At 33.6% G+C, this 21531-nt stretch overlaps 1 pseudogene; it reads left to right on the top strand.

Moving 5' to 3' along the window:
- The first annotated feature begins 20920 nt into the window (after positions 1-20920).
- LOC138397824 (U2 spliceosomal RNA) lies at positions 20921-21015 on the top strand (annotated as a pseudogene).
- The last annotated feature ends 516 nt before the right edge of the window (positions 21016-21531 follow it).

Below are 21531 nucleotides of genomic sequence, written 5' to 3'. Positions count from 1 at the left end.
TTGCTGGAAAGCAGTTATGCATCAATGTCTAAATCACCTTCTTGTCCAAAGTTTCTCTTACTGGCTTCTTGCTCTTTATGTCTTTAACCCCAATATACTTCCATAATGATTAATGCAGACATTCCACAACAATTTATGTTCTTTCTCAGTTAAAGAGAAGTATTTTGTTTTATTTTTATTTATTTATTTTTTATTTTTTGCTACAAAGAAGAGAGACTTACTCGAACAAGTCTTGGGCGAGTATTTTTTTATATGGTTACACACTGTAGTCCCACAGAAACCCACAGACAGACCAAAAAATATCCAGGCCTCTATGGAGTGTAACTGGCAATTTAAAAGCCATCAGGAATGCACATATCTATTTATCATGAGCAGAAATTCTCTCAGTCATTAGATCTCTGATTTTCTCTGAGTGTCTAGATTTTTTTTAATATCATAGTCTGACATTTTTATTGTTTTACGTGAAGTGCTCAATAGCAACAGGCTTCATCTCATGGTTTCCAAATTCTAAATTTCTAAAAGGTTTATCTAATTGCCCTAATATTTTAATTAGGGCTCCAAGTCACAGGGAATGAAGTAGCATCCTTCTTCTTCATATATAAAATTTAAAAAGTTATGTCCTATATATATTAAATATACATCAATTATATCTCTTCTCCTCTTGTCACAATTATGAATATTTCTCTATTTTAGACCCCCTTTGATTATAGCCCAGCTATTACAATGCCTTCTACTTGATTTCATTGCCTGCAATTTTCACTGCTTCATTGCATTCTGCAGGGTACCATGAATGTCATCTTCATCACTTATAGGAATGGGGAATATGTGAATATTGATGAGAATAAAGAGGAAGAGGAAGGAAGAGTGACTGGAAAACTCACAGACTTTGGAATTAGGTAGACCAGATTTGTAATCTTGGCTCTTTCATGAGTTATTTGCTACTAAGAAATTTGCTTAACCTCTAAAAAGCTTTAGGTTCTTTCCTGAAAAATGTGAATTTTTGCAGTTAGTATAGAATACCAGGAACTTTCCAGAGAATAAGAAAAGAAGCCTGACAAGATAACATGTTTCTTTATGAATTTGCAAGAGTCTGGAGACTAGTCTGACTCTTTGTATAATAGCTATTTAATAAAAAATTTGATATGTCAGCATATTCAGAATAGTTTCAAAGTATCTCCTTCAGTGATATTATTGCTGATTTTTCATATAATCTCTATTTTCCAAACATATTCTTCTCTCAATATTTACTGGACATGCAAATAAGACCTAATTGCTAAATAAGACCAAAGTGTTACAGATATTTATACTAAAATATTATATTTAAGAGTACCAGAATGCTGCTAAGGTTAACTGTCCTATCTGTTAATCATTCTGAAAAAAATATTTTGAGCCTAGAATGAGAACAGAGCTATATTCAGGGTTTTCCAGTACAGATATGTTTTGTTCTATTTGTGGCATCTGAACAGGAATATGCTTGTGGTTAGTCAAAACTCTAGTGGCTGTCATCCGTGGGAAAGGTTGTGTAGAGGAAATTAACTTGAGGCAAGAAAATAATAATGGCCTAAAACACAGATTTTCATTTTTATTTAGACAGTAATTTTCTGAGTCAATAATAGCATTTGTGGTGCCATTCGAGATTTGGTTTCAACAAAGTTTCCAATTACAGATGTTATTAATTTTCCTCAAAAACCACAGACTACCACATATTGCATGATATTTGATTTTTCTCTTTCAGAATATCACACAAAATTTTATTTGGAGTGAGGAAAAGGCAAAACAGAAAACTGTTTACTTATTCTTTAGCGCAAAACTTTGGTTTCAAATTCAAAATAAAATTTTACAGTAACCAAAAACTAAAAATCAAAAGTGTGTTTTGTCATTTAAGCTTGTGCCCTACATATTACTCATCCTATTTATATTACAAATTCCATATAGTTTTTGATATAATATTTAGCAATTAATAGCCTAGAAAGAGTACTATCACTCAAAGTTTACATTTAAAATAAGACCATTTAAAATTTATATAGTAGAAATCTTTAGAAATATTTTAAAAACTAGATTTTTTAACGGCACATATTTACTTATATGACTATAAAAAAAAAATCTCCCCCATATTTTTTCAGAAAAGCCAGTGTCTCTAACACGCTTTAATACCAGTCCCACGGGCTGTCATTTTCATTCAACTGTATCTGGCTTTCCCTTGTCCATGTTTATGTCTAGAATACACAATTAAGCATGAAAATTGGTCTTTTGGCCCTTGGGTGAAATCAAACTAATATGACCTATGGTCTATAATGGCTATCACCCAAGGCATGGAAAGATACTGACCAAATGGCCTCAGATAATCTGCATACAAAATTGGAATCCTGGAACCAGGGACTGAATCTACAAAAAGAGGAATTCCTCATGTGCTTGAAGGTTGTTCTATATAATGCAGTGGAAATATGCAATGTCATAGTATTAAAAGGAGATATCACAAGAGTTTTCCTAAGTAAAATTGAAGTGACTATATGTCCCTATAAATAAGCCTTCAAAATTAAAGAAAGAGTCCAGTGGAAAGATAAGTTGCTTAGAAGAAATCCATCAAAGTGAGATCAACATCAAGGGATCAGGGAAAGGGATTTCCATAACCCATGAATCCTTTGTTTAACATACCATAAATTGTATAGAAAGAGCTGTCAGGATACAAGTATGTGTATTGGGAAGTCCTTATATCCCTTTTTGCCATAATTGGAAAAGTATAAACTATGAAGAAAGATTGGTAGTGGCAGAAAAGTTCAGTGGGAAGGAAAAAAAATCTATGAAATGGAAACTATAGCAGCAAAAAAGACTGAGATCTTACTACAACACCACCAAAAGAAGGATTCAGGATAACTTCTCCTGGTCTGAGTTTACTTAAACATTGTAGTGAGGGAGCAATTGTGCAAGTGGGAATGGTGGCAGATATAATATAAAATCAAATAGCAATAATAAAAGCTCCACAATAGATAAGTGAAGGAGTTAACACTGCCTAGGGAATTGGAGAGATATATTTAGTGACTAGCTTTCTTTTCAGCTATATAATTTAGTCCATGAAGGACTAAACTATTTGACTTGAACAGTTGAAGTTAGCCACTGAGAGGGTATAATTTTTCTGGGATTATGATTTGTCTGAATAATAAACTATTGAAGGAGAGGCAAAAGTGAAACTTACAATATTGTGTTACTTCTTCCTCTACCTCCCTTATGATTTTATTGTTTTATAATTGGTTTTCACTTTTTTAGTGTATTGGCTTAGTCTGAATATATTATATCAAGCCTCTCAGGTTGGCAGTAATTTTGAATACTTAGACTGGATGGTGAGCCAAGCCACTATTCCTAGTTTCATATAAATTTAAGATTTTACATTAAAGAATATAAGGGAAAATGTGATTTACATTAATGTAGATTATTCCATGCCTAATTTTCAAATTTAGAGTCAAATGAAACATTTAGTAAGCACTTTGTTAACTTTTGTTTAACCAAATTGTCTTCTATTTATTAATTATACAAATGTTGTTGAAGTATTATAGATTTTGAAGTCTACTTTTGGACTCTGAGTTTCTTAAAGAAAACAAATATATCTGTGCATTTTTCCTTCTTGAAAATATGAAAAGTTATATATATGCACACACAAGAGTACATAAAATTATATCTTACAGCATATCAAATAACTAAAACCAATGCCCATGTAACCCCAAGGAAGGTTCAGAAGAAAATTGCTGCTTACCCAGACTCTGTCATGGGTTCCTGCCTGATCACCCTTCTCTCCCCCAGGAGTAACTACTATGCTAACTTTTATGGTAAGTAGCTTTTTACTTTTCTTTATATTTTTACCACCTAGAATGTATGCCCCAAAATCCCACAAGTAACGTATATGCCGACTTGATGGTAATTGTATGTTTATTTTTATACATAGTTTATTACCTATGTGTATATCTCTAAATTGATGTAATTTATTATTGTATTTTCCACCTTTTTATAAATGTAATAACATTGTATATTTTATTTAGTGTTTGTATCTTTCACTCAATGCTATGTTTTAATAAAATATCTACATATTTACATGTGGCTAGAGTTCACTAAATTTAATTGTTGTATGTTTGTTACTTTTTTATATGGATATATATTACAATTTATCCATTCTACTACTGGTGGAAATTTCAATTGTTTTGAGATTTGGGCCAGTACTGACATTTATTCTGGTACACATGTGTATCAATTCTCTCTACCTCGTAGTGGAACTTTTAGGTCACACGGATAATCTCAACTTTCCCACATAAAGCCAGTTTTCCAAATAACTTATACCTATTCATACTTCTACAAGAAGGGTTTCAGAGAATTTATTGCTCCATCCTTTAGCTAATATTTAGATTTCCAGTCTTTTTTGTTTCATTCCAATCTGTTGTGTGTGTTATAGTATTTCATTGCATTTTCTTAATTACTAATGAGCCTGATTACCATTTCCTATTAATTGATCTTTGGATTTTACCTTTTTTATTTTGAAATAATTTTTGAATTGTAAAGTTATGAAAGTAGTACAGAGTTCTCATATAACCTTCATCCTGTTTCCCTAATGTTAGCATCTTAAATAATCATGGTATACTAGTGAAAACTTTGAAATTCATATTGGTACAACAATATTAACAAAATTATAGATTTTATTTGGAGTTTATTTTTTTTTTTTTTTTTTTTTTTTTTTGTTGAGACAGAGTCTCACTTTGTTGCCCAGGCTAGAGTGAGTGCCGTGGCGTCAGCTTAGCTCACAGCAACCTCAGACTCCTCGGCTTAAGCGATCCTACTGCCTCAGCCTCCCGAGTAGCTGGGACTACAGGCATGCGCCACCATGCCCGGCTAATTTTTTCTATATAGATTTTTAGTTGTCCATATAATGTCTTTCTATTTTTAGTAGAGACGGGGTCTCGCTCAGGCTGGTCTCGAACTCCTGACCTTGAGCGATCCACCCGCCTCGGCCTCCCAGAGTGCTAGGATTACAGGCGTGAGCCACCGTGCCCGGCCTATTTGGAGTTTAATGATTGTCTTATTAATATCATTTTTCTGTCCCAAAGTTAAATCTAGGACACCACATTGCGCTTAGTCATCATGTCTCTTCCGACCTGTAACAGTTTCTCAGTCTTTGCTTGTTTCTTTTAATGACCTTTACATTTACGATAAATACTGATAGGATATTTTATTAAATCCCTTCTATCAAGATTTGTCTTATGTTTTCTCAAAGTTGACCTAGAGTTATGAATGTTGGGGAGGAATACCACAGAAGTAAAGCTGTCCTTCTAATTTAATCATATCATGGGATACATAATAACATGAATTGTTTCTGATGATATTAGCTAGTCATTCTGTTCAGCTGCTGTCTGCCAGATTTCTCCACTGCAAAGTCAATATCTTTCACTTTCCATATTCTATTTCTTAAAAGCAAATTACTAAGTCTAGCCTATGCTTAAGGGGAAGAGAATTAAACTCCATCTCCTAAAGGGAGAAATATTAAGGTATTTATGAACATGAAATAAAACCATCACAATGATTAATAATGATACTTTGAGATTATAAAAATTTTGATACTTAAAGTTTTATTTATTAATTTTATCATAAATCAGATTTTGCAAGCAAAATTTATTATTGTGATTTTCAATGATGATTTTCTATTTGTATTTTTACTCCTACAGTCATTATTTGGAATAATTCTGTAGAAAAAATATGTCATCTCTCCTCCATTTTTTAATTTATTTAACCATATGTGCTCAGATATTTATTTTATTCCTTGTGTTATAATCTCATAGTGTTCTTTATTTTCTTGCTCAAATTGTTCTAGGTTTGCTCTTTGGGAGCTCTTTTAGTCACTTTCCATGTTCCTCTGACTTATCCACAACCTTATGGGTTTTTTGTTTTGCTTTGTATTTTGGTTTTTTTTTCAGCCTTTTTCACTCTTTGATACTGCAAGATGCTCTGGGATTGTCTTTTGTTTTTCCCTGCCCAAGTCCTAGAAATAGCCATTTCTCCAAGAAGCCATGGTTCTCTTTACTGGAAAACATTTAGAAACCAAGATCTTAGTACTTGATATGTTTGTTGCTTCTGGGGTGCTTCTAAGGCCTCTCAGTGGACAGACATAGTAATATATGTGTATGTACTAACCCATGCATGAACATACATCTTTAATTATTTTTGTATCTATCTATCCACGTATGTATTAAGCTAAAAACGAGATCATACTGTAGTGAACTCTTATAATTTTATGCTATCTTGGCACCCCTTTTGAATACAAGTTTAACTTTCTTATTCCAGAAGCAGTTGACACAGTTCCTAGTTCTACACCACACCCAATGGTTCAAGTCAGTTGCCAGAGATAAGAATTTAGAGGCATCACTTCTGCCTAGCAGACTAGACTCCCAGTTTTCCCACTGCTTTCTTTAAATTGACCAGACATTTGCCAGTGAACTTAAAGTGACCCACACCATATTCTTTTATATATACTACTAGCTTGCTCGCTCGCTCTCTCTCTCTCTGTCTCTCTCTCTCTCTGTTTCTCTCTCGTCTCTGTCTGTCTCTATTTCTTTCTCTCTCCTTGACTTCATTCTTGCCTTTGGTGACCCAGAGACTGAGAATTTCCCCCTGACTCATTGTGCTCTCCTTGCCCATAAAGTCTTCAAACTTGTTTTTTACTGTGGTGATGTATTGAATTTGCACCTTCCTTTAGAAAGGACCAGAAACTACTCCAAGCTGGGTTTTCCCCAGGATGCCTGGGAGGACACAAAGTCAGTCTCTCAGATGGTTAGTCAGGCATAAGTTGGACATGGGTCAGACAAGAGCGGCAAGTTTATCTGCCAGTATAAACAAGTTTCCCGTATGAGGGACCGCACTGGTCATGAATTAGATAACTAGGCATTAGGCCATCTGCCAGGTAAAAGAATTATCCCATAAAAGCACACGTAAACACCCACATCTAGCTCCCCTTCATTTCCCGTTAGGGCAGGGTTGCTAGCCTCTCTGATGCTAAAACTCCCATTTAGCTGGGGGCTCCGAAAATAATACTGATGTCAGACAAGACAGTTTCAAAATAATTTTGGCAAATAAGCAGATTTAATAAGAGATTTTAATGCAAATTGTAGCTAAAACAGCAAACAAAGATTATAAAAACTTATCTCACCGTTCACTGTCTATTCACTTATTAACAACACCTTAGAATAACAGCAAGTAGAAAAACACATTAATACAATTTTTGAAATAGCAAAAATTTATACCAAATTATAGCCACAAATTTAAGTGTGGTGATCTTAAAAATGTATACGTTGAAAGTATTATAATTGAGTACTTTGAATGAGGAGGGTATGATGTTATATATTTAGTCATTCAACCTTGGTTTCTTTAGTGGTAAAACAAGACAAAAACAAGATACTGACTTGAATTAAGTACACAAATGTTTGGTACATTAAACAGGTACTGCTGCTCACAGTTGTATATAATTATATTTTTATGAACATTGTGACAGTAACAGTTGGTAGAATTTTGTCAAGCAAAAGTATATTTAAGAACTCAAGTTGCTCTAAAAGATCCCCCTCTGAGGTAGAGTGAAAATTATAAACTTTTTGCAAACTAAACTTAGATTTAATTTTATAATAATTTTAACCAAAACTCAGAGGCACTGCTCACATTTCTTGCCATCTAGAAGTCACTTCATACAAACTAAAACATTGCTAAAGAAGAGAATGTTAATGAGAGTTTAATGAGAAGCACTTGTTAATTTTAGATTAAATATTGTTTATTAAATTTTAATTAGAAACTAAAAAGCCTAGTGAATACCGGGAAAATTGATCACTTCCATAGTATGGAAGTTAAATTAGATTTTGTCATTATTTTTATAGAATGTCTGGGTTTAAATCTCAGTTCTAGAGGCTACAAATTTCTAATACCAGTTCTAGATCTTATAATGGTCAATAAAATATCCATAAAATTGAGAATATTTAATAAGAAAATTTAGACTAATATGCAACTTCTCTCATTCTCTAAATAACTCTCCCCTAAAATGCACATTAAGCATCAGTCATACAATGAAAGAGAGAGAGAGAGAAAGAAATTGGCGGAAGGAAAAGGGAGATGGGAGTCCCTGCAGTGACACTGAAGAGAAAAGAGGAAAGAAGAGTGAGATGTGGGAGATAAATGAGGTGGGATGATAATTGCAGCCTCATGTATGAGATTTTAATCTTGGTTAGAAAGCTCAGACCGAAGGCTGTGAGTAGAATACTTGAGCAAATGCAGAGGTACTTCAGTATAAGACTGAGTTGAACAGAAGGGCCTTCTTCCAGACTCCTTAAGAAATCCAGTAAAATGTGTTTTATTTTTATTTTTTTAATTAGTAAACATTTAGATTTATCTTTTCCTTTGGTGTACAGTTCTATGAGATGTCATGCATGTGTAGATTTGTGCAAATACCACCAAAATCAGGGTATGAAATAGTTTTTAGCACCTCATTAAAACAAACAAACAGAACCTCCCTTGTGCTATTTGTAGTCACACACTCCTCTCTAAACCCTAGCAATCACTAATAATTCTTTTTTTTTCTTATTTCAGAATATTACGGGGATACGAACACTTTGGTCACATATACTGCCTTTCCATCACTCGAGTCAGAGCACTAATAATTATTAACAGCTGTAGTTTTTGCCTTCTCCTGCATGTGATATAAATTGAATCTTGCAATATATAGCCATTGAGACTGGCTTAAAAATTTGAAAGTTATAATTTTACAATTTGATTTTAGATCTATGATCTACTTAGAGTTGACCAGAGTATAGAGTGTGAGGTTTACTTTTTTAATATGAGGTTTTTTGGGTTTTTTTTTTACCATGGAACATGCATTATTCTAACACTATTTGTTGAAAGGATCTATGTAGTATATTATGTAGAAATATAATCTATTTGGTTGTGTTGACTTTGTATCCTGTGACCTTATTATTCTCACTTACTAGTTCTGGGACAGTCGATGTAGATAACTTGGGTTTTTCTAGGTAACCATTCACGTCATCTATAAATAGGGGCAATTTTACTCTTTTCAATTTGGTTGGACAATGTAATAACTTTTGTTTTTGACTATCAAACATATGTTAAAGAATTTAATAATGAGTTTGTTACATTTACCCAGATATTAATCATTTCTTTTGCTCTTTCTTCATTCCTCATGTTATCTGGTCCCTGCTGGCCTCCATTCCCTTATGTTTAAATAGCATACTTCCACATTTCTTTTAGATAAAGTTTACTGACTATGGATCCTCTTAATTTTCCTTCATCTGAGATCATCTTTATTTTATTTTTATTCCTGAAGTATATTTTCACTGGAAATGGAAATATGACTGAGTTGACAGTCTTTCAGCACTTTATATATTTTATTTAGATTTTTTCCTCACTTCATTGTTGCCTTTATCAGAAACCCACAGTCATTTAAGTTATTGTTTCCCTATAAGTGATGCATGTTTTCCTCTAACTGCTGCCAAATATTTTCTTTGTCTTTAGTTTTCAGCAGTTTGATTATCATGTGCTAAAAATGTGAGTTTCCTTGAGTTTTGCCTGCTTGGGATTTTGTTAGCTTTTTCAATCTGTAAGTTTATGTCTTTCACCAGATCTGGGAGCTTTCAACCATTATTTCTTCGATTTTGTGTGTGTGTGTGTGTGTGTGTGTGTGTGTTCCATATTAGTTCTCCCTTCCTCCTCAAAGCCTTATGCCACAGATGTTAAACATTGTAGTATTTTCCCACTGGTTTCTGAAGCTCTGTTCATCTGTTGACCTCATCTAGTGAATTTTTTAAAAATTGTGGCTAATTGTATTTTGCAGTTCTAAAAATATTTTCATTCGGTTTTCATTCGGTTTATTTTTGTACCTTTTATTGCTTAGGCTTTCTATCTTTACTGTCCTTAGTTGTTGAAAATGATTATGATAGCTGCTTCAAAGTTTGTTATTTTTTTCTATAATCCGAACATATGTGTGACCTTTGATTTGGATTCTGTTGGTTTTTTCAATTCTCACAAGTTGAAATTTTACTGATTGTTTATGCTGAGTAATTTTGAATTCTATCATGATCATTTTGAATATTAAGGTACGAGTCTGATGTTCTTGTTTAAATCCTAAAAAATATGCTGATTTTTATGTGTTTTATGCAGGCAATCCACCTTGTTGGATTCTGGTTGTACTGAAAAGCTGAGGCTCTTTTTAAAGCCTTTTAAATACTATTTGGAATTGTCCCCACATATACACCATCCACTGAGGAGTCTGTGACCAGGACGGTGATTTTTTTTCTGTAGTTCACATTTCAAAGTTTTTAGTATTGTATTTAGGGATAGATCTTTGCATGTGCAGCTTGGGAGCATGCCCAAGAAATCATGAACATTTTTAAGGAATTGCTCTGTAGAGCTCCTTCTTCTCTGCAATTACCCTCACAAAGCCCTGGCTCCCTAGGGCTTTGCTTAGCTTTTCTGCCCTGCTACATACTTTATGTGACTATATCCACTTTTCGAGCCAGGTAGCGAGTCAAAGAGAGAGAAATAAACGTGGAGCTTCACCTCATGTTCTTGGAACTACCACTCATGTGGTCACAGAGATTCTCCTGAATTTATGGCATTTTCCTGGCCACCACTGTTGTCTCTGTTCCACTTTTGCCACCACTGTCGCAGCAATTGCTGGTGGTGGGGGTGAGAAAGAACAAAGAGAGAAAGAGAGAGAGAAAGAAAAGAAACAAAAGAAAGAAAGAGAAAGAGAAAGAAAGAAAGAAGGAAGGAAGGGAGGGAAGGAGGGAGGGAAGGAGGGAGGGAAGGAGGGAGGGAAGGAGGGAGGGAAGGAGGGAGGAATGTATGCTTTTCACTGTTTCTGATCATTAAGAGTTCCTTTTCCCTATTGTTTGGAACAGAAAATGAACATTTCTCTTGGAGCTTTGTCTTCTGCACAATTCTGGCATGGGGCTGCCATTGAATCTAGGTTGGGTAATACTAACAGCAAGAAAACAAACAAAATGGAAATCTTATCATAAGTTCAGTCATATTTCAAAACCTGCTCTTCTTCCCCAGTTCAGCCTGCTGACCTAATAAATACACTGAGGAAGAAATTTTGTCTGATCATAGCACCAAGAAAAGATGTGATTCATGTAAGTAATTAAAAGTCTTAATTTAAGGATATAGTAAATTTTGTAAATTATCTAACTTTTTAGTTTGAGTTAGATGTTAGAAAATGTAGAGTCAAAAAATGATGACCTTTCACATACAATGTGTATCATTATGTATTGCTTCTTTTCTGGATCCTCTGTGTCTCACAACTTTGTTTTTCTTTTTTCTTTACCCCCTATTTTTAAACAATGGTATTGCATTGTTTATATGTTCTTTTGAGCTTTTTTAAACCAAAGGGGTAAAGTTATGGACGTCTTTCCCTTCCATTTTGTGATAGGCACAGATAAGTACTGCTCAGATCTCTTCTAAAGGACTGGCTGCTTAGATACAACGATATGATTAGCTGCCAAGTTGGCAGCTTTAAGCTCCTACCTTAGCTATTGTGCCAATTCCATATGCTTCCTACGGCAGCCCCCAAACAAGCAGTGATGCAAAAGCCCCAGGCAATTTTGACCAATATGAAGAAAATATTGCAGAAAAGAAAATGTATTTAGGACAGCTAATGTATCTGGGATTTCAGGAGAAGATAAAAAAGTTAAAGAAAATCAGTTCTTAAAAATAATTAAAGAAAGTTTCCCTGAGTTGAAGAGACTAAGTCTAAGATCAAATGAGCTTGGAGAATTTAGTGTGAATTAAAGACAAAGAAAGAAAACAAAACAACCCCAGGCCCCATCAAAAAATTAATAAATAAAACACAAACCTTAGCATATCTTGGTAAAAATGCTGATGTCTAAACATGAAGAGAAAAATATCTTACATGCTTTCAGACACAGCAATAATTATTAGTAACATAAAATATGTACTATTACTCCAGCATTAGAAGCTTGATGATTGTGAAATAATATTCACAGATGATGAAGAGGAAAGGAATGCAACCAAATTATCTAACATCCCACCAACATATCTATAGGCAAAAGGAAAGAAAAATCTATGCAGATAACCAAGAACTGAGAGACATCACACAAACAGTACATCTGAGGAAAACACTCAAAAAATAATTTCAAGAAAAGTCTGGCCTCTGTAGCAAGCACAAACTAGTAATAAATGGTACAATAGACCTCCTGTAACAAAGCTTAATAGAAGCCTCAAAAAAGTCAAGCTTATTCACAAGTAACTTATGTCCCAGTTGTAAAAAAAAAACAACAAAAAACATACAATATCCAACACATACTTAAAATTCACTAAAATTAAAAAAGTAGAAAATGTAATCTATTATTTAACAGGAATTTAGAAATGGCAGAAGAAAGATCAGTGGCTTTGAAGATATAACAATATAAACTATCAAAACTGAAGCACAAATAAATAAAACACTAAAACAAAAATATAGGAGATTCAGTGAACTGTGGAACAATATCAAACATTCTAAGAAATGTATTTGGAGACCCAGAAAAAGGCTTACAGAAAAATATTTGAAAAAATAATTGCTAGAGGGACTTCCCTTATCTATTGTCCTTTATAGCTGAGGGTGCTGCCATGTGAATGGCCCTGTCTTACTTTTACCTTTCTTTACACTAACTTCCCTTAGGTTGGGGATTCAGCTTTGCTAACTTGGACAAGGGGAAAGTCTTATTTTCATAGTCAACTTGGATTGCAGGCCACAGGCAGAGGGCCTCTTTTAGCAAAGTTATTACCTTATCTTCATTCATTTAGAGAGTTGCCATTATACTAATTGTAACTGTGTTTAGAACCTTAGAAAAAACAAACAGCACCAACATCTTATATTTTTCGTATGTAAATTACATATTATTCATAATTACAAAATTTCCATAAGTACATAGTCTATGCCCCAAAGTGCAGCAGACTAGAATTTACTAAAATATATTGCAAATGTTTAACAAAGTTCATCTATTCCCAGCCCAGAAGATTTTTAGTGCCTTCCAGTATACTTCTTCCAATGAACCAGTTACATTATTAGGACCAGTTACCTACAGTGTCCCAATTCATGATATCTGTGTTGAGACAGGAATTATGAGAAAGTGGAAGCAATAAAAATATCTGTGAAAGAAGTTTTTCAAAGAGAAGAAACATAAAGCAAATGCAAATGTCATCAGACACGAATAAATGTGGGACATGGTCACAGAACTAAAAGAGAAAGCAAGTGTGGTTTGAAGTGTCCAAGGAGAACAGTGGAAGATGATTAAGTTGGGAGGAAAGCAGTAGACAGATCATCTGGTGCTTCACAGGGTAGTGTGATTGTGAATTTTAGGTGTCAGCTTGACTGGCTTAAGGGATACCCAGGGGGTTTCCTGAAGAGAATAGCGTTTGAATCAGTGGACTAAATAAGGAAGATTTACCCTCACTCAACGAGGGCCTGCACCATGCAATCCAATGAGGGTCCAGATATAACAGAAAGGCAGAGAACAGGCAAATTAGCTCACTGTCTCATTTTCTCTCACTCTTGGAGCTGGGGCACCCCTTTTTTCCTGCCCTTGGATATCAGAACTCCAGATTCTCTGCCGTTTGGACTCTGGGACTTGCACCAGCAGTCCTCCAGTTTCTCAAGCCTTCAGCCTTGGACTGAGAGTTACACCATATGCTTCTCCGGTTCTGAGGCTTTCAGACTCAGACTGAGCTATGCTACTGGCTTCCTTGGTTCTTCATCTTGCAGAAGGCCTATCGTGGGACTTCTCAGCCTCCATAATCGTGTGAGTCCATTCCCATGGTAAATCCTCTCTCATATATCTATAGCTATATCGTCTATCTGTCTAAATCCTATTGGTTCTGTTTCTCTGAAGCACCCTGACTAAAGGAGGTAGGTAATAAAAATCTGTTTAATTTATTAAATTTTTTTGGTGGAATTTTGCCTCTACTTTTGATGGAATGGCTTATAGTTAGCCGAAGTTCCCATTGAGAACAAAAAGAAAGTCCAAATATAGAAACAAAAAAATATAAAAAGAAAAAAAGAAACAGACAAACAAAAACCTTTAAAGGCAATGGGAGAAACCATGAAGCAAACAGGATTAGGAAAGCCTCGCTGACATTCCACAGCTGCATTTTCACTGAGCATTGCTGTGTTTGGAGAAAGGGCAAAGGGCTGAGAATGAGGACTGTCCCTGGGCAGAGGGCTGCAGCTGGAAAATAAAGAATGTCTAGACTTCTCTCAATAATAAGAAGGAAATTAGGCAATAAAAAAGGGCACAATCTTAAATAGACAACTCATTGTAAAAGATCTCTGAATGATAAAGTACCTGAAAAAGTTCTCACCATCATTATTTATCAAGGAAATAAAATAAAATCCATAATAAAAAGTCTGAAAAGACAAAATGATGGGAAGATTGTGGAGTAACTGGAACTCACATTACTGGTGACAGTATAAAATGTTATTACTATTTTAGAAAAATGTCTGTAAGCTTCTTATAAAATTAAAGTTACACCTACCCTATGACCCCACCATTCCAATCCTAAGTATTTACCCAAGAAAAATGAAAACATATGTCCACAAAATACTTATATAAGAATGCTCATAGCAGCTTTATCCATAATAGCTCCGAACTGGAATTATTCCATGTGTCTATCAATAGGAGAGTGGATAAATATATTTTGGTATATTAATAAAATAGAACACTACATAGAAATGACAAACTACTGGCACATGCAACATCATGGATATTATAATCTTCAAAAACTTATGCTGAGTGAATTGATCCTTAAACAAAAGAATAATATTGCTTGGTTCAATTTTTATGAACTTACAAAACAGGTAAAGCTTACCTTTGGTGGAAAAAATTCAGAAAGGCCATTGCTTTCATGCATGTGGGTCAGGGATTGACTGTGAAGGAGCATTGCAAAACTGCAATGGTTAATTTTATATGTCAACTTGACCAGAATAATGGATGCCCATACAGGGATAGCTAGTAAAACATTATTTTGAGATGTGTCTGTGATGGTGTTTCTAGAAGATACTAACATTTGAATTAGCAGATTGAGTAAAGAAGAGCACATTCACAATAGTGGGCAGACATCATTCCAATCCATTGATGGCCCAAGTAGAACAAAAAGGCAGAGGAAAGTCTAATTTGTTCTAATTTCTTGAGCTAGGATGTTCCATCTTCTTCTGCCCTCAGGCATCAGAGCTGAAGGTTCTAGGGCCTTCAGACTCCAGGATTTACAGCACAGGCCCCTCAGTTCTCGCCTTTGGACTCAGACTAAATTATACCACTGGCTTTCTTGGTTCTCTAGTGTGCAGGTGACAGATCACAAGACTTCTTGGCCTCCATAACCATGTGAATCAATGCCTATAATAAATGTTAATATATTTAGTTAGTTAGTTATAAAAACTCCTATTAGTTTTGTTTCTTTGGAAAACACTGACTAATACACAAACTTTCTAGGATGATGTTAATATTCTATAACTTGGTAACTTTATGGGTTATACAGGTGTATGCATTTCTCAAAACTTAGGGAATGAAAACTTGATATTATATATTTTTTAGAACAAAAGACTTCACATGATTTTTACTCCTTTATGCCCCTAGAAGTTTAAAAAATATAATAAGACTATTTCAAGCTTTTATAATTATGGGAATTACATGGCCTTTTTATTAAAAATATGGATTCTCAGGTCTTTTTTTCAGAAGATTATGATTTACTAGGTCTGGATTGCAATTCAACTTTTTTATAATTCTCATAGATAATTATTTTAATTTGAGAAATTTGGAAAATTCTGCCTTAAGAAATATATAATATTTGCCTCCATGCTATAAGCCAAACACTTCTACTAATTGTTACCACAGGATTATAGCTTTGCCATTTTTAGTTCCTTAATCACTGACATTCAAAATAAATTTTCCCAATAATATTCATGTTTTAGAAATAAATGGTTTATCATGATATTCTTTTCAAATGGCTACTATGCCTTTATAGAATATTATGGTATAACAGAAAAAATAATAAACTATGATTTTAAAATATTTTTAAAATCTCCAAGAATACTTACTTTCAAACATTATCCTGTAATTACAAAAAATTTTGATGTTATTAATTATGGAATTTGATAACAGCCACTTAACCATGTGACTTTGATTCATCTAAAAGTATTTTCATGACAGTAAAAAGGAAAAACTGATACTGTTTGTCTACTTGTTGGGCATTCAATGAGAAATTCTGTAAAAGGACCATTTTGTAAACTATAGATGACTCACAAGTGTTAGAATGTTTTGGGTTTTATTTTTAATGTATAATTTTCAAGAATAATGTAGAGTTCAATAGCATACATTTAAAATATAAACATTGTAAGCAGGCCATTGCTTAGTAGTGGGGATTTTCTGACAAGTTTGAAAATGAAGATCTTACCCTTGTTATTTCTCTTCCAAAAGTATGTGTCAATCTGTATTTGTATGTGTGTGTATGTATGTTCTGATATAGACACATATACATTAAGAAAATTGATATTGTATGTATATTAATTAGTTCTTTCTTATAGTTTGGATGCAGTTTACATCTGTTTATTCAACAAAAGGGAGACAGAAATGAATCCCTGCATTAAAATTGTCTACACTATAATGTATATGCTCTGCTGTTTTTCACATTTACACTCAGGATTGCTCCAACATGTTTTGACTGAACTTGCCTCAACCTCAAGACTCCAAGTGCCCTGTGACTTTTCATTAAGACACATGAAAGCTGGGGGTTGTCAGGAACACCTAGATATATGCATAGCTTTCATAAGCAACATCAAATGTTCAGGTGGGAGCAGGGGTTAGCTTATTTAATAAGTTCCATCATATATACATAAAAATAATCTTTTTGGATGAAAGGCAGAATCAAGCAGGCTATTATTGTAACTAGAAGGAATTTACTGCTGCTATTAGAAAGAAGATAAATTTTGTGACTACAGATATTATTGCAACCATGACACATAGTGTTTCTGAAGCAAATGAAATGTTTCCTACATGATTAGTTTTTGCCATTCTGGTATGTATAAGTATCTCATTCTTAATTTGACATTATTTATTTTATTTCACAATAAAAATTATTAGCCCAAAGGTAAAGCTTTCAATAAAATGCCCTTTTTTGGGTCAAAAATGTTAAATGATCAGTTAGATTGTTTTGTTTATTTTTATACCAATTATTCTATTCTCAAAAGCAGTAGTTTTGGAGAAGTTCAGATGGACTCATTCTACCATGTTAGTTGAAGAGCATTTATTAATGAAGGACAGATCAAAAAGGAAATTTTTCCTTGTTATTTTTCAATTTGTTTGGTGTGTTTCCAATAAATAATTATGTTGTTATTCTCTATACCTCATGTTTTACATAGTTATATTTTCACAAAATTGGGATTACCTACATTACTTTTGAGAAAAGTGGGAAGTCATGAATAAAGAATTAAGTTTGAAGTAAAACTAATCTATTTTTTTAAAAAGATTTTTATAAAAATGTCAGTTCTCAGTCTCACGATACCTAATTGTTTATGTGTGAAATGGTCCTAAACATGTGCAACAACTTAAAATTAAAAAAAAAAAATGATGCTTATTTAAATTATTTAACTGTATGAGTCAGAACAATGCCATTTCAAAAATTTTAAAGGTGCAAAAACCCAAAGGTACAATATCAAATAGATTTTTAATATTTGTGCATCTAGACAAACTTCACTCATCTTTAACATTGAAATAATGGGCTGAGTAGTGAAATGGTAACACTGGGGTTTGGAAAAGTATTCAGAATCTTTTCCAAGTTTGCACACTGGCTGCTTCACAGATAGATACTTGGTCAAGTGTTAAGGTATAAAATTATAGCTGAGAAATTGTGTGAATCAGAATTCCCTGTGAAGACAAAAAAAGTGAGATATCGATGACAATAAAAAAAAATTCTTAGAGTTTTAACTGTGATTAACTGTGTTGTATTATGTAAAAGAGCAAACTGCTCTTTTGAGTTGTCTCTGTTAAAGAATTAAAAACAAAACAACCAATAAATAAAAAGAAAATAAATGTTGACTTGTGAACTCTGTAATTTTTGAAAATTAATTGGACTTAAAACATTTTTATAATGATATTCACAGAGCTATTGAACATGTTGCTCAGAGAACTGGTTCTAAAACACAGTTTCTCTTTAGAATATTTTCCCCTCAAATAAAAATTTTATTGTCCTTTATTGAGCCATAAAACTGTCATTGGTGAAGGTGTACAAAAGATTTCCCTTTTGATAATTCTCCCTAAAAGTTTGGATGAATGTGTGCATGGTATCTGGTCAATTAGACTATTCTATGTGGTTGAGAAGCTGAAACTTCAGTTTCATAATTTTCAGATGATTCATGATGCCTAAGAATATTAGATTGAATTGTCAAAAGGCTCAAGGAAATTACAGTGTTAAATAATCAACTTTAAATTTGACAGATACATTTATGTAGGGAAAGTTACCTCCTTGCACTGGCACTAACTGCAATAAAGTGGCAGAAAGTAGCACTCTGTATTTAATGGTATAAATCTGTAAGTCTAAGAAAAGAAATCAAAAGTGCAATGCCATGTTTAGGTCTTAAAGAACGTGCCTAAAATTCATTGTTTCTGAGACAAGAAGTGAGAGACTATTCACTCCCACTCTAATACTCCAAAGTGTCTACAATAAAAGTTAATATGAATTTGAGAAAATATCTTTTCAAAAGATCATCAAAAGTAATTGGTGCTAAAATCAATGGATGTTCCCCTTTGGACCTTGGAGATGAGGGCAGGGAAGGCTGACTGCCTCAACGGAGAATTGCCCAGACTGCTAAGCCCTCAAAAGAGGAGGCTGGCTAGACCCTGCCCCCAGTAGAGGACCATGAGGCCAACTGCCAAACAGAATTGCATACCATACAACCTGCTAGTTAGAGTAATCCAGTTGTCAAAAGACTGATAGATACTACTTTTACTGGAGGAATATTGTGACACCTATAAAACATATGTCACTAGCTATACTTTATAGACTTTAAAATCTTCTACTCCGTGAATTTAAGAGCAGAATTCACAAAAATGATGCTGTTTTGTTTTGTCTTACCACTTCACCCTTCTGGAATGTTCTTAGACATTGGTTATTTGCTGGCCAGTTCAGTGGGTGTGAGAGCTTGATACCAGCCAACCTCAAAATATCCCCCCCAAGTTCATCAGATGTCTGGTTGTTTTGCAGTTCAATTTCTCAAGCATACTATCTCCTACTCGGAAAGACCTGAGCATTGCCTGAGATTGAGTTCTGAAATCCACCCCTGGGAAATAGCACTCATGGTTTTTTGTTTTGTAATTTTATATTTTGAATCATTTTTAGTTTGTTTTTTTTTTTAATTTTCAGGGACTTTATCTATGGGTGTCCTTTGCATTCACTTTTGTCAGTTCGTGGTTGCTACCAATCTTGGAACTATTTAATATCATTTTTCTCAGTGTAAAACTTCTCCATCATGTTACAAATGCTCAAATAAACAATTTTCCTTTTTAGTTTTATTTGCTTGCCAGGAGGATTTTTGACAGCATTTTTTCACAGAGGTCCTGGATATTCTAGGATATGGCATTAAAGCCCAATACTCTTAGTTACCACAACTAGTAAATGCCCCAATTGTGACTATAGATTGAGAGTTAGCTTACAAGTTTTTCCTCTTTTTTTCAGCCTCTGGTAATTTTTCTTGCTCTCCTGCAAGCATGGTGTTGCATTAAGAAATGTTGCTGCATATTTTCCAGAGTTTATAGATACCATGTATCAGGAACTTTCTCAGAGCATCTACCTTGGCATATTAATGGAAAAAGAAGTCGAGGTACTTTCTGGTTTTTGCTTATATAACAAACAAGAAATGCTAGCTTTTAACTTCCTTAGAGAAAACATATGGCTCTAAAAGAGGATAAGGATACAAAGGTCAAAAAACTTGAGAAGGATAGTTCTTTAGATTGGCTGCCAATGTCATAAACTAATAAAGAGTTAACTAAAAATATCTCACTGAAGTAAAAAAGGGTTTGTGTTACTTACATAATATACTGGCTTATGTAGCAATAAAAACAATTATCCTTTTTAAATTTAATGCTATTTTTAACCTCTGAAGTATTTAAAATTGTTTTATTTCCAGTTTTATAAATAAGAGTTTCATTATATAGTAATATAAAGTAAAACTTCACATCATTTCTATATGGCTGTTTTGGAGACATTCTATGAAGAAATAGTTTTTTTTAAAGCCAAGAATTTTTGTTCAAGTATAAACACAAATTAAAATGATTACAAAATTCCTTCCAAGATTGTTTAAAGTAAGGTATACATTACAATTATTGAAATGTTACAACTATTCCACTGCACATTGTCAAATACCTTCTCTAGATATACACTGCTTATATAAGCACAGGATTAACTTGTCATCATTCTCTTCTGTTTGTGCCTAATTAACCAAAATTCTTCACTAGGACTGTTTAGTCTCTGCTGGGCCAGTATACCACATTCTCATTAAAAATCTATATCATTTGTATACTTTACCATATAAGGAATCATCCTGAACTATTGAGGCCCTAAACATTTTGTGACTTAATCAAATTATAATTTATTATTCCAAATTTAAAAATATGTAACTGAAAAATAAATGTATTCACATATTTCATCTTTCCTGTTGGACTGTACATATCCTGAAGATCAGTATGAATAATTTATTTCTTTATAGCAATGTTTTGATTAACTAAGAATTTTAAATTTTATAAAATATACTAGCTCATAGAAAGGTTAGAGAGTTCATAAAGTAAGCACAACCTGATATCAAAGTTGCAAACATTACACTATATATTCATTTATATTAATAATATCAATTGCTTTATGGCCTTTTGGCTAAGATCAAGTATAGTATCTGTTCTTATCAGTTTAATAATAACAATATAATATCCACTCTTATTTTCACCTGCTTCATCATATGTCCTTATTTACTTGTTATCTTCACCCACAACTCCAAGAAACCAATTATTATCTGTTGTTTTCTTTAATGTAAGCTACAGCTATTGATTTTGGCGAGTCAGAACTCCTTTCTCTTCCTTAAATTAACTGTTCCCAATATTCATTTGGGAAGCCACATCTCACTTACTCATAGTGCATACTTTTCCTATGAACAGCTCCATTTCCTGACTCAGGGATAAAGTTTTATGAGCTAGGACTGGGCAAATGAATGGATCTCCATTAACCTGGCCACAAGGATTATACCCAGAGATATACTCCTGGCTTAAATTGTGCCAATCATAGTTATTTAGTCTCCATTTTGGCACTTGGTTGAAGCAAATGAGTAAGCATAATCTCTCTTCTGCTGGATTAAAATTGTGAAGATATGACACAGAATCTTCTTCAGCCATTGTGGCTGAAGCTTCTTTTTAAAAATGGAGAAAGCACAGACCAAAAAAAAAAAAAAGTAAGACAGAAATAGGATAATAT

Source organism: Eulemur rufifrons, chromosome 16 (genome assembly GCF_041146395.1).
Source record: "Eulemur rufifrons isolate Redbay chromosome 16, OSU_ERuf_1, whole genome shotgun sequence".
In the NCBI taxonomy this organism is placed as follows: Eukaryota; Metazoa; Chordata; class Mammalia; order Primates; family Lemuridae; genus Eulemur; species Eulemur rufifrons.
The sequence above is the reverse complement of the archived record's forward strand: the minus strand, read 5'-3'. Positions and strand labels throughout refer to the sequence as shown.